Here is a 14470-nt window from a genome sequence, read left to right as displayed (position 1 = left end):
ATTAGGCCACACACCCCATGATGTAGCCAATCCTCCAAGAGCTTACAGGAGGCCCTGTATGACGAGCCCTGTAAGCTCTTGAAGGGTTGGCTACATCAGGGGGGGGTGCAGCCTAATATGCAAAGGAGTTCCCGCTACAAAAAAGCCCTGAGAATGGCACTGCAAGAAAGAAGGATGAGGGGATAAGGAAAAGGCTGGTGAAGCAGCCCCATCCCAGCTAAGGCCTTTCTCCCTTCAGCTGTTTCACAGTCTTGCAATTTCAGCCCAGGTTAAGTGACAGGCCTGAGGCCACAAGACAGATCGGTAGCTGAGAAGAAGTGTGGGGGGGGAGGTATGTTTTGCACGCTTGTTTGCTTGTCGCTTTGCAATACTGAACGTCAGTCCTAGAGGGGCGGAAATGCTCAAGCTCAAGAGCTCTGTGCCGAGAAGAGACACTTCAGCTCCGTAATGCCATGCAACCACCTTCCTCCATTCCAATTAATCTGTCTGCTCCTTTCCTCAGAAGGTGTTAAAGTTAATTTGGGCTGACAAAAAGCTTGGTTTTGTGTGTGTGTGTGTGTGTGTGTGTGTGCATGCGTGAGTAGGAGCTTTCATCCACTCTCACCCCCTCTCCTTTACTGACACTTTACTCTGAAAGAAAAAAGGCAGATCAAATGGATTATTCTCCTATGTATGGCTTTTCTGCCCCCCTCTTTGTCTTTCCCCCTCTATAATATTTTTGTTTGATTTGTGACAGGAACCTGAAGCTAAAAAGACTGTGGCTCTGTAAGCTTTGCCCCCCTCCCCACCACCACCTCGCTTGACAGTCAAAGTACGAACCGCCTCATGAAGGGGAGAGGGAAATGACAGGCGCTCTTCCCCGTTGCAGCACAGGAGACAAGAGACACCTTCCAAGTGACACTCATGCCGTCTCCAAGTGTCTATTTTCATCTCCCCGTGTTTACAGGGAAAAGACAGAGGTGTCAGCGAGGCAGGCTCATGGCGTTTCAATCATGCCATAATTGCTGCTGGGGAGGGGGTGAAGAGGCAAGAGGACTGGGGGCGAGGGGGGGGTTGAGAAAAGAAGTGGACCAGGAGGGGGAAATAGAAGGGAGGGGGAAACAGCGACAGCTGCCATTATTTATTTATTTTTTAAAAAAACTTCCTAATTTATAACCTCTGCTGTGTGATCATCTCCAGCAGAACAATTTTGGCTGATTCCGTGGTGCTCTGTCAAGATCGCTGTAACTTGCCCAAGCCACTGGGGTTGATGCCAGCAGACTGTAGGCAATGGAGAGGAGAGGAAAGCGCTCCCCCATAGGCAGACCACCCAGCTCTTCTACTCTTGCAAAAGGGCATCTGGGGGAGTCCCAGGAGGGGCTGGCTGGCCTTGGAACTTCATGGAGGACCTCTGCAAAGGCTGCTGCCCTGGCAGGCCAGTGGAAGCTGTCCCAAGAGGTCTTGGTGCTGCTGGCTTGGAAGTTTTCTTTGTATAATATAGTGGGTACAACGCATGGAAGAGGGGAGGTGGTAGCAATCACTGCTCTTTGTTAAGTACAGCATAGGAAAGGGCTGCACTACAAGACTGAGGAACCGGGCTAATGGGGCCAACTTATACACACTCAGGACAGTAGGGATCCTGCTGTCCATTGCTCCCGAGACCCCAAGCTCCATCCTACGGGCTCCAGTGAGCCAGGCAAGAACATATATACATTTAAGGTCACATACACAACACTTTGAGAAGGAATAATATCTGGTGAGCTTGGGAAAAGGAATTCCCCCCCTTTCCCCTCCATTAGGCACCAAAGTTGTCAAAAGAGAGGGGGGAATTGGCCCCACTGAGAGACACCCTGAAGGAAGGAGAGCACAGGATGACGACCCCTTCAGTGGGGCGGGTGGCATCTTCTGAGTGAGGCAGAACATACCCTATCCATCTAAACGGCAAAAATTACGCAAAACAGAATTAAACTCCGAAGCCTGGGATCAACTCTGGAATAGTTATGAGAACATGTCACCAATACTAGAAATTAGGCAACATCAAACGCTAAAAAACATGCCATTTTGGTATGCTACTCCTCCTCAACTATCTTATGCAATGCCAAACCTATCGCTAACCTGTTGGGAAAATTGTAACGGAATAGGCTCCTATTTACATGGTTGGATATATTGTCCATCAATCAATCTTTTGGGGGTAATAGTAACACAACAAATAAAAGACATCATGGGCTATCTAATTGAGATCTCACCTAAAATATTGTTAGATTTGCAATTCGAAAATTCAGTTCCATCCACTGTAAAGAAGACTATAGCAATGTTGCTAAACACTGCAAAAGCCACAATAGCTTTACTATGGAAAGACAAACAAAAACCCACAATTGTTCTCTGGCATTAAAAAGCTATGGAATTTATACGCTATGAGTAAAATTACAGCAAATTTAAAAGCCTTATCAAATAAATTTCCAATTACAAATTTTGAATCTGTATCGTTTTCAATACTAGAGTATCTGATCTCTCAAGGTGAAGCTCCAAACATTATTAATAAATGGTATCTTTATGGCACATAATTTTGAAACCCTCAGAGAACATATGAACATATGAAGCTGCCTTATACTGAATCACACCTTTTGGTCCATCAAAGTCAGTTGTCTACTCAGACTGGCAGCGGCTCTCCAGGGTCTCAAGCTGAGGTTTTTCACACATATTTGCCTGGACCCTTTTCAGTTGGAGATGCCGGGGATTGAACCTGGGACCTTCTGCTTCCCAAGCAGATGCTCTACCACTGAGCCACAGTCCCTCCCTGTGAAACATCTTTTAAAATGGAAATTTATAAATTGACTAATGATTTGTTTTTCTTGTATAATCTTGACAGTCACACATGGATACTGAAATTTGTTTAAAAGATTGTATTTCATATTTATTAAAAGTTAATAAAATATTTTTTTTATAAAAGAAAATGCACTTCAATGTGTACTAAGTTAGTTAAAAAAGGCACTGAGTGACACAAAGACTAATGCAGGGGTGTCAAACATGCGGCCCAGGGGACGAATCAGGCCCCCGAGCAACTGGCTGTCATCTGCTTCCTTCTCTCTCTCTCTCTTGCTTCCTTCTGCATCACAGCTCACTTTGCCAGGCTTTCTCAATCACACAGGAGCTACAGAGAAAAATCTTGGTTTTCTCCACTGGTTGAGGCTCCTCCCCCTCCTGGTCCCCTGGGGAAGGAAGGAAAGAGCCAGAACTTCCTTTGCCCAGTTCTCCGGATCCCATGGGAGAAATACAAAGAAAGCATCTTTAAGACCAACGAGTGCTAATGTTTTAAGCATGTTTTATTTTAAGTTTTTTAAAAAAATCTTTAGTGGTGTTTGTGTCCTTTAAAAAGTTTATATCTCTGGTACCAAATCTTAAATGGCCCGGCCCGACACGGCCCAGCCCAACAATGTCTCATTTATGTTAGATCCCGCCTTCGTAAGAAATGAGTTCGACACCCTTGGGCTAATGGTTTCAGAGCCAAAGTATACCAGGACATTTTCTAGCCTATTGTCACCCTTAGAATTCTGACACGGTGGGCGCAGCCACAAAATGGCAACTATAAAATAGCGGCCACAGGAGGTGGAGCCAGCCACAAAATGACTGCCACAGCTGACACAGTGAAGACTCTTGTTCAGGGGTGGCAGCTGCTGCCAAAGTAACTTTAAAAAAATCTGCACAGCCAGTCAAATCACCAGCGGCCAATCAGAAGGCTTGCTGGGCGAAGGCCTCCACTGCTCCCCCTTTTGTACAAACACTTGGCAAATGCCAAGAAAGGTGTCGGTGGGTGTCATACCACCCATGGGCACCAAATAGGAGCTCCATGGTTGGCATGGCTGTTATGTCTAAAACATTAATTCTCAGGCATGTGGGGGCTTCATAGACCTGAGAATTAACTTTTTAAAAATTACAGGCAGTGCCAAACATGGAAGCTTCTGGCTCTTAGACACATAAGCTGATGTATCTGTCTGGCTAAGAGGCCGAGTCTCTGATATAAATCTTGTTTCTGGTTGCAGGCGAGCTGCTCTGCCTCAGCCCTCCACTTGCATCAGAGGAACCCCATGCCTGCAGGAATCACAGTCCATTGCAAAGATCGCCCCCAGGCAGTGGGGAGTGGCTTGGATCCAAAAAGGGGGTTTTGCTCAGCAAAAGAGGAAGAGGGAGTGTCCCTTGGAGCCCTAAAAAGGCTTCAATGGGGAGTCAGAAACCAGTTCTGTGGGATGGAGGCTTCAGGGAGGAAGGGAATTAAGCCAGAGGTGTCAAACATGTGGCCCAGGGGCCAAATCAGGCCCCTGGAAGGCTCCTATCAGGCTCCTGAGCAACTGGCTGTCATCTGCTTGCTTCCTTCTCCCTCTCTTTTGCTTCCTTCTGCATAACAGCTTGCTTTGCAAGGCTTGCTCCATCACACAGGAGCTACAGAGCAAAGCCTCTATTTTCTACATTGGCTGAGGCTCCTCCCTTGGAGAGGAAGGGGGGAAGCAGAGCTTGCTTTGCCAGGCTCTCTTAACTGCACAGCAGAGCTACTGAGCCAAGCCTCTCTTCCTTCTATTGGCTGGGGCTCCTCTCGCTCCCGGTCCCCTGGGGAAGGAAAGAAAGAGCCGGAGCTTCCTTTGCCCAGTTCCCTGGATCCCATGGGAGAAATACAAAGAAAGGACCTTTAAGACCAACAAATGCTAATGTTTAAACATGTTTTAAGTTTTTAAAAAATCTTTAATTGTGCTTGTGTCCATTATAAAGTTTATATCTCTGCTACTGCTACCTAATCTTAAATAGGAACACACATGACTCGGTCTGACATGGCCCGGTCCAACAAGATGTCATTTATGTCAGATCTGGCCCTCATAACAAAATGAGTTTGACACCCCTAGATTAAGCACCTTCACTTTATTTAGTTTATCTATTTAAAAACATTTCTCTGCCAGCTTCCCCCCCAATCAGGGTCCCCAAGGCAGTGCACATTTTTTTAAAAAATTAAAAATTTGAACAGTTCAAATCAAAGTTATTCTGCTACATTTCTCTGTCAGAAGTGACTAGAGTTCCTTGAGTTCAGAGATGAAACAGCATCGCCTGTTGTTGTTGCAAGGTTGCATATTGAGTCTCTGTGGCTGATTACAGACCAGCACTTTGGGCCGACTCAGAGACACCTCTGAAGTCGTCCCAGAAAATCTGTTCAGAAAGCAACATCTGCTGGCCGTCCTCCTCCCGTCCTCACCCTGTCCTCCAGGTGCCCGAGACTAGCTCAAAAAGCTACCACCTCCAAAGTGGTAGCAAATTTTTGAGCCGGACGTCAGTCGCCTCCCTGCCGCCTGCACAGGGAAGGGCACAAGTGAGGTGACTTGGCGGTGTGGAACTGCCAAGCCACCTCAAGCTGTTCCCGGTTTGTTTGTTTTTTAAAGAAACCATTCAGAGCACTGGAGCATCAGCGCTTACCCCCCCCCCAAGGGAATAAAAAAGAATCCAGATCTGGGTCACCTTCCCGTGCAGAGGCGCCCAGCCGCCTCACGGACAGGATGCGGCCAGCATGTGGGTGAGCATGTGGAGGCTCTGGGACAGCTCTTTTTGAGCCGTCCTGATTCAGAACACCTCCCAGCTGCCCTTTAATGCCCGTCTGTTCTCAGCCTGTGTGAGTCTTGCCTCCTGGTCTTGTCTCCTTCCAGTCAGGACTGATACCCTGAAGAATTACTCAGGTAGATTCACAAGGGATGAAGTCATCTGCAGGTACACACTAAGAGATTATACTTTCTGGGTTTCAGAGTTAAGGGTGAAGCCATTTTTAGCCCAGAACCAGGGATTTTCAGTTTGCTAAGGGCTAGATGTCCTGGTAAGAGAACCCTCTGCTTTCACAGAAAATGGTAGATCCTGCCCTATTCAGATATGGGCCATGGCATGGGGGAACGTGAACAGATCAGCCCTGCCATTTTGTAATCTCAATTTTCTCTCCTCAGGGCTGCTGTAGCCCCAGGGGGAACAATGTACAGACAGGTTTATATCTGCATGTTTACTCTGCAGGACAGGCAGCAGCCTAGGAAGGGGGGGCACTGAGATTAGGAAACTGGATGGAGCGCTCCTTCCCTTCCCCTCTGCTGCAGTTTGGGGCTTTTCCACATTCTCATTTTCCTCTCTTGTGTGTTCCTGCTGCTTTGGATGGGGGTCTTTTCTGCATGTGTTTTGCTCCCTCTAGTGGTTGGTTTGATATTACATCGCTTTATGTCCAGCATAAAAACTGGTACCGTAGTTTAATATAGGGAAATATGCCAGACATAAAAGTAGTTCAATATCAAATTGACCCCTAGAGGGAGCAAATCGTGTGTGGAACAGAAAACCCACCCAAAGCAACCGGAGCATACAAGTGAAAAAAATGAGAGCGTGGAAAAGCCCCCAAACTCAATCTCACCCCCCCCCCAAGAACTATTATTTAAAGCTTTTTTTAAAAAAACAACAACTAGGAGTCTTGTTCACAGATAGAATAATAGAATCAGAGAGTTGGAAAGGGCCATACAGGCCACCAATCCCAACCCCTGCTCCATGCAGGATCAGCCTAGAGCAACTGTGGCTCTTTCACACACATTATGTGGCTCTTGAAGCCCCCACCACTCTGTTGGCTGGCTAGGAGCAGAGGTCCATCAGTGGCTATTAGCCACAATATATATATATATGTGTATGTGTGTGTCTATATGTATACACACACACATATATTGGCCACTGTGTGAAACAGTGTTGGACTGGCTGGGCCACTGGCCTGATCCAACATGGCTTCTCTTATGTTCTTTTGTGACACAGAGTGTTGGACTGGATGGGCCCTTGGCCTGATCCAACAGGGCTTCTCTTATGTTCTTATGTGACACAGAGTGTTGGACTGGATGGGCCCTTGGCCTGATCCAACAGGGCTTCTCTTATGTGACACAGAGTGTTGGACTGGATGGGCCCTTGGCCTGATCCAAAGGGCTTCTCTTATGTTCTTATGTGACACAGAGTGTTGGATTGGATGGGCCATTGGCCTGATCCAACAGGGCTTCTCTTATGTTCTTAAGTGACACAGAGTGTTGGATTGGATGGGCCCTTGGCCTGATCCAACAGGGCTTCTCTTATGTTCTTATGTGACACAGAGTGTTGGACTGGATGGGCCATTGGCCTGATCCAACATGGCTTCTCTTATGTTCTTTTGTGACACAGAGTGTTGGACTGGATGGGCCACTGGCCTGATCCAACATGGCTTCTCTTATGTTCATTGCCTTCCCCAGTCATCTACACCAGAGGTCCCCAACCCCCAGACCACACTGGAAGAACACACTGGAAGATGCTTGGCTCCCCCTCCCTTCTGGTTCTGGAAAGGAATGGGGAAAAACATCCTCCAGCGCATTCTACGAAGAAGGATAAGGTGCATGCCACGTTGCAGCTGGTGGGGCTGAGACTCAGCATGCTGTGATCGCAGGGCAGGGCCAGATATAGGGAGGGCAGAGGGGGGGGTGCTTGCCCTGGGCACCGACATGGGGGGGGCACCAAATTGGGTATGGAGTCCATTGTATTCTATGGGCCCATAAGATAGAATGAACCCATAAGGGGGCATCATTTTTTAAATCCTCCCCCCCCAAAAAATGTAGATTTGGTCCTGCCACAGGGGGGGCGGTGCCAAGGTGCGCTCTGATGTGGGGGGGGGCAATGGAGGCAGGTGCTGCGTTGCTGGTCCCTGGTGCCAAAAGGTCGGGGACCACTGATCTAGACTTTACCCCCAGCAAGCTGGGTACTCATTTTACCGACCTTGGATCCGGTAGTAGGTGACCTAAAAAGCCTTGAGCCAAGACCCTGGAGAGCTGCTGCCAGTCAGAGCAGACAATACGCACTTTGGCAGACCCAGGGCCTGACTCAGGATCAGGCAGCAGCTTCCTGTGCGTGGATTTTGGGCTTGCAAAGCAGGGGCAGCACCACTGAGCGACAAGAAGGGCTCCCAGGCTCCAGGGTGGGGCTGGAAATCTCCCAGAATCACGACGGATTTCCAGACTACAGAGAACTCCTTGATATTTAAAATTATTCTTTATGCAGACAATCTTTTATTATTCATTCTGGCGACTGTCCTCCGCTGGAAGACAACATATCACAGAGCCCATTTACCAATGGACAGTTTTGGTGATGCATTACTTATCTTAGAATACTGATTCCTTGAGATATTACGCATATAATCTTGCTGAATTTTAACAAGCTAATTGCTGGTAATATCTTTGGACTCGGACAGGTGAGCAATTTTAAACTTGCCTTTATGAGACAAAGCAAATATGAATATCATACCTGGGATTATTTATACTTTACGTGCAATTCCTTCGTATATACTTTGCAGCTATATGCATAAAATGACTACTTTGTTTCAGACATTTATGCGGGGTTCCTCATTGCCTCAGATTTCTTTAAAGAGGGTGTAACTTCCATTCAGTGAAGGAGGATTTCGTTTCTCTGACCTTAGTTTATGTTATCAGACATAACTTGTTAACTTGTACTCATTTTTGGAATCACTCCTTGAAGTTGGACTGTCCATCTTGGGCTCTTTTGGAGGCTTCTTGTCTCGTTCCCTATGTCTGATTCCCTTCTCTGGGATGCATGAGGGTCCCATTTCTCCTGCAATTTCTGAAGCTAACAAACAATGGTATATAATGTCCTGACGATATCTGATCCATTTTCACATGCTAAATTAACAATATGGGTCAATCCAAATCTAAAACGGGGGGGGGGGGGGAGGATCTTTTTTACAAAAGTCTTGGATTAAAAGGAGGATTTTAACATTGGACCAGCTGATAAAACTGTGATGATGAGTTTTGGTTATTTTCTCAGCTGAGGTCTAGATAGGGCATGTCGACTTCTGTTGAATAGCAATTTTACAACTGTAGCATTTGTTGGCATCTAAATATGTCCCTGAAGCACTCGATGTCTCTGACTCAGCTTTGCTTCTGGAATCTAATTGAATCAAGGCAGAAAACAAAACCTACAATATTTATGGATACTTGATGTTGATTAATAAATACAATATGCAGAATCTCAGCAATGAATGGAATAAGGAACTAGATGACTTTTTTGTAGCAGGAACTCCTTTGCATATTAGGCCACACCCTTCTGATGTAGCCAATCCTCCTGGAGCTTACAGTAGGCCCTGCACTAAGAGCCCTGTAAGCTCCAGGAGGATCGGCTACATCGGGGGGGGCATGGCCTGATATGCAAAGGAGTTCCTGCTACAAAAAAAGCCCTGGAGCTAGATCACACTATTTTGCCAGAGCAATGGGATATATAGCCTTATAGTTTATAAGTTTATTTCTACTCCCTCCATGGAGCTTAAGTTGAGATTTAGTCAGCAAAAAATTATGTTTTTACAGCAACTCAGTAGGAAAAGTCTGAGTAAAGTATCTAACTGTTGACACTGGAACTAACAGGACACATCCCATAGACACATGCTATTTGCCCATCTCTTGGAGGCTAACCAGAGGTCAACAAAATAGCCCTCTCGTGCTCTTACAGACATCTAAAAGACTCATATTACAACACTGGAAAGATGCAATTCCACCTCCAGTACATCAACGGATTGAGGACCTTAGAATTCTATTACTATTTGAATGTGTGGCATATAGATGGCAATTGCATATGAACTTATTTTTAGATATTTGGAAATTGTTTTTAGAAACTTATGTGTGGGTCTGCTAAACATGTTGTTATATTTTTCTCTTATGTGTATCTTTTTCTTTCTTTTAAAAGTTTATTTAGTTGCTGAGTTTAAAATACTTTCCCCCACATTTCCCTTTTTATTTTGGAAGAAAAGAATGTCTAAAAAGAGAGAGAGAGCAGAAGAGATTAGATTTATACCCTGCCCTTCCCTCAGCGTCTCAGAGTGGCTCACAATCTCCTTTCCCTTCCTCCCCCCACAACAGACACCCTTTGAGGTAGGTGGGGCTGAGAGAGCTCTGACAGAAACTGCTCTTGAGCAGAGCAGCTTTGCGAGAACTTGTGACTGACTCAAGGTCACATCAGCAGCTGCACATGGAGCAGTGGGGAATCAAACCCAGCTCTCCTAGATAAAAGTCTGTGCACTTAACCACTACACCAACCTGGCTCTCAGTTCCCATGGTGAACATGGCTGCTTTGGAGTGAATATGGCATTGAAGTCTGTCTCCTCCCCAGGCTCCACCTCCAAAATCCCCAGGCATTCCCTGACCCAGAGTTGGCAACCCTTGCCAAAAGCTCATTCCCTGTAGGCTAGCAGGCCAAAATGCCTTGCAGACTATTGTTCAGTCTCTTTGAGGCCTGTCTCCTCCAACTGGCCGCTTCCCTCCAGGGTCTTCTGCTCTTTGAGTTCCTTCCTAGCCGAGAGCGAACCCAGCGGGATCTTCTACAGGCAAAGCTGCCAGGCAGCGTCTCTGAGATCTCTGTAGCAGGAACCTGCTGATTCGCAGCTCTGCCTCGGAGTTCAATTCGCTCACCTGCCTCAGCCCCCAGCAGTTTGGGAAGCGTGGCATTTGGATCCTCCTTGCTTTGCTGAAACCACCCTTTTTAATCAAAATGAGAGCAAATATTATGAAAGGGTTTCCCTGCAAACTATCGCTTTCCTCCCCCCCATCCCTCCTCCCCCTCTCTCTTCTCCTTTGCAGCTCAGGAAAGGCTGGAATTCCTTATTGCTGTATTATCCGAAGAACCCAGGCAGCAGAGAGCACAATCGTTTGATTAAATTAAAATGCAATTGGAATTATCTGGGGTTTTTTTCAAGACTATGAAAATATGCTTACAATTTGTGGAAGAATATACCTCAAGCAGTTTCCTTTGTCATTATATTTTGTCATTATATTATATTTTATTTGTTTGAAAGAAAGTTTGGTAATTTGCTCTGGTGATCACAGAATGCTGTATAAAGTACCATGCCCCTGCATAACTGTCAAGTGTTTCCTCGACTGTTCACGTCCAGTGGCATCTCTCTGCTTTCAAACAGAACAATCTCAGGTGTACGGAGGCTTCTCACTTTTCCTCATCCAATTTCCTACCTGGCCACTGGAGTTCCATGTGTCTCAGCTTGCTTCTGAAAGGGAACGGCTGGATCAGGGACCCTCTATTATTCTGTTGCTTTTAATTTCCCATTTTACGAGGAAGGGGCCGCAGGAAGTTTATTGGAGCCTTCGGTTCCCTAAGTACCTGTCCATCTTTCCTCTCTCTGTGCTACGTACTGAAGCACCAGCGCTAATGACTAAACCTCGCAAAAAAACCCAACTCTGATGCAATTCTACATACAGTTTTCCTGTGATTATTAAATTGTGATGTGTGTGTGTGGTATTTAAGAAATATGCAATGTGCGGAGAGACATAAATGCATGAATTGATCTAATCCCTCTTTAAGCCATCTCTGCCTGTGGCCATCACTAGATCCTCTGACAATGAATTCCACATTTTGATTGCTCCATGTACAAAGAAGTGTTTTCTTTTGGAGATAAGAGTGGTGAACATTTTCACAGATGCTTTCAGGACCTTTTTTGTAGCAGGAACTCCTTTGCATATTAGGCCACTCACCCCTGATGTAGCCAATCCTCCTGGAGTTTACAGTAGGTCCTGTACTAAGAGCCCTGTAAACTCTTGGAGGATTGGCTACATCAGGGGTGTGTGGCCTAATATGCAGTGGAGCTCCTGCTACTAAAAAAGCTCTGGTCTCTATACAGTACTAATTAAAACAACATATCAACCCATCAGTCAGGGATTTTGAAATATAATATAACAATGCAGAATGTCACCAAAATTTGGACATGGAAAATTCGGTCTCTTATTCCCCCAGTGGTCTTTCTACTGCTACCATTCCACCTCCACATCTAAGCTGCTGTTAAATATTGCTGGTTTTGGTGTATGAAACAAAGCAAAATGATTTTAACCCACTTATTTGCTGTAAGCATTCCTTTAAGAAACGAAATTTAGATTCCACCACAATCACCCCAGGAAATTAATTTTTTCATCCCACCTATACTCCCCTCCAAAAATCTTCACCTCTAGGGGGCACTTTCATAAAGAAGGCACCATAACTCTCCACAGCTGCAGAGGAAGTTTTGAAGGGATTTTGGTTGGGAGGGGGCAGTTTTCAAGAGAAGCGGGAGTAGTTTGGCGGTTATTTCCAATTCATATGAACTTGCCGTCGACTGAGGCAACCTATTAGTCAGTAGAGCCCAGCAATGTCTACTCAAACCAGCTTTCCAGCAAATTACCCCCTTTCCTTTGAAGGGGGGGGCGCCAAGGACTGAACCCCAGACAATTTGCAGACCACAGAGGAGCCCCATATCCTCTGCCGTCAGTGACCACAGCTCTCCAAGAGTTCAAGCAGAAGTCAGACACCCTTCTGTCTGGAGGCCCCTCCCAACCAGGGATCTGTGCTTTAGCAGGCAAAGGATATTCTCTGAGATTTGCCCCCCTCCCTTTAGTCATTGTAAGCGAGCCTCATTTTGGACAGGAGCTTACAGGAGCGGAGCCCCGGAACCTCTGAATTTTATTGTGTTCTTTCTTTCTTACCCCCCCCCCCCCCCCCAAAAAAAACTTGCTTCTGGGCTTCATTGTTCACACCGCCTGTGAGAATTTTGCTGAACTCTTAAGATTTGACAAACTTTCTAGTATTTCCCCCCTCCACAAAAAAATGGGGAAAATAACCAAAACATATCAAGCAGACAGATGGAAGCCTCCATCATGCCACTGTGGCAGCGTAAGAGAAAATGTTAGAAGTATGATGGGAGTCAGGTTTTCTTGTGACAATTCAAGAAGCATTTTAAGGTAGATGCTGAGCTGATATAACTGAGTCTACCTTCCAGCGATGTCAGGGGGGTGTGGCAGATGCAAATGGGTTGTGCTAATGAGCTCTGGCACCTCTTTTTCTACAAAATGATCCCTGATTGTAAGTCTTTTTCTCTGCTGTGTGAGGCTTCCACTGGCCTCCCACGCAAGGGCTGGGCTTCAGCAGTGTGGAAACATCAGGTGCTCCAGATCATTTACTTCTTTCTGGGCAAATGGGACTGGGGAGCCTCCAAAACACTGACAAACCACTGCACAGACACAAGGGAGGGCTGAGCGTTTCTATTATGGACTCTGATGCCTCTCCTCCCACCACCTTCAGATCTCAAAAAGGACAACCTCCAACCTATGAAGAACAAAATGTCGCTATGAGGTAGGGTTGCCAACCTTCAGGTGGCTCCTGCAAACACCCTGGGTCATAACTCATTTCCATCATACTGAAATCAGTTCCCCTGGAGGAAATGGCTGTTTTAGAGACTGGACTTTACGGCATTATAACCCCCTGAAGTCTTTTCCCCTCTCCTCTCCTAGCCCTGCCTTCTTCATGGTCCACTCCCAAAATCTCTGGGACTTTTCCAACTGGGAGCTGGCAACCCGACTATCAGGTCTTTAGCCTTTCAAGAGCTTTTAGGCAACTTCTGCTAGGTGAGCCCCTCATCTGGGGGAAAGAGAACTGGGCTGTTATCATAGTTAGAAGGACCGGAGAGCAGGCGGCTGAGAGGTGATATGATCACCATCTTCAAGTACTTGAAGCGCTGTCATCTAGAGCAGGGGTGGCCAACGGTAGCTCTCCAGATGTTTTTTGCCTACAATTCCCATCAGCCCCAGCCAGTATGGCTTTCTCCAATGCTATAATATCCTTTTTGAGGTGCGGCGACCAGAACTGCACACAGTACTCCAAATGAGACCGCACCATCGATTTATACAGGGGCATTATGATACTGGCTGAATATCAAGTTATGGTGCCCTGCTCTAATTCAATTAATAGAGAGATGGGGCAGAAGCAGAGAAGCAGTGCGTGAAAGCAGGAGAGACGCAGAATGCATGAGAACCATTTCAGAACCTTTGTGCCATCCAGTGCAGGATTAAACCTTGTGGAGGCCTCCAGGCAGTCAAAACCTTGGGGGCCCTCTCACAAATTATCTCAGAGTCTGAGCACCTGCCCCACTGCCCATGGCCCCTGCTGCAGCCTGCAGGCACCTTCTTTTCCTGAGCTGCAGGGGAGAGGCAGAGAGAGGCAAATTTGGCGACAACGCCAGCAGCAGCCACACCAGGCAAGCTGGGCAAAGAGCAGCTCAGTTGCTGGCTGTATGTGCAGGCTGGGAGGGCTGCAAGCAGAAGGGGAAACAGGGAGGAAAAGCCGGGCCGGGGTCCCTGAAGGCGTGAGGGCCCATAGGCCAGAGCCCACTTGGCTTAATTGTTAATCCAACTCTGGTGCCATCCAAGGGATTTAGGGGTCATCCTGGTTGCATTGGATGTGTTGTCTCTGTAATGAGGCACAACCAATGGCAGCTTTGGCTTTCGTGGGGTGGCAGCCCCACCTGAGAAACTGCTTGCCTTGATGCCATCAAATTCAAGGTGGACCCTTAAGGGCAGTGGCTCCCAACCTTTTTGGCACCGGGGACTGGTTTAATGGAAGACAATTTTCCCACGGACCAGTGGGGAGGGCGGACTGGAGTTGTTGC

The 14470-nt window shown here is 46.7% G+C and overlaps 1 protein-coding gene across 2 annotated transcripts in view; it reads right to left on the bottom strand.

Annotated features, from left to right (window-relative positions):
* The window catches only part of ASS1 (argininosuccinate synthase 1), a 167448-nt gene that overhangs the window by 57205 nt on the left and 95773 nt on the right, over positions 1 to 14470 (bottom strand). The window lies entirely within an intron of this gene.

This window comes from Heteronotia binoei, chromosome 12 (assembly GCF_032191835.1).
Source record: "Heteronotia binoei isolate CCM8104 ecotype False Entrance Well chromosome 12, APGP_CSIRO_Hbin_v1, whole genome shotgun sequence".
Taxonomy (NCBI): Eukaryota; Metazoa; Chordata; class Lepidosauria; order Squamata; family Gekkonidae; genus Heteronotia; species Heteronotia binoei.
Note: the sequence above shows the minus strand (reverse complement) of the source record. Positions and strands in the feature narration are given on the sequence as shown.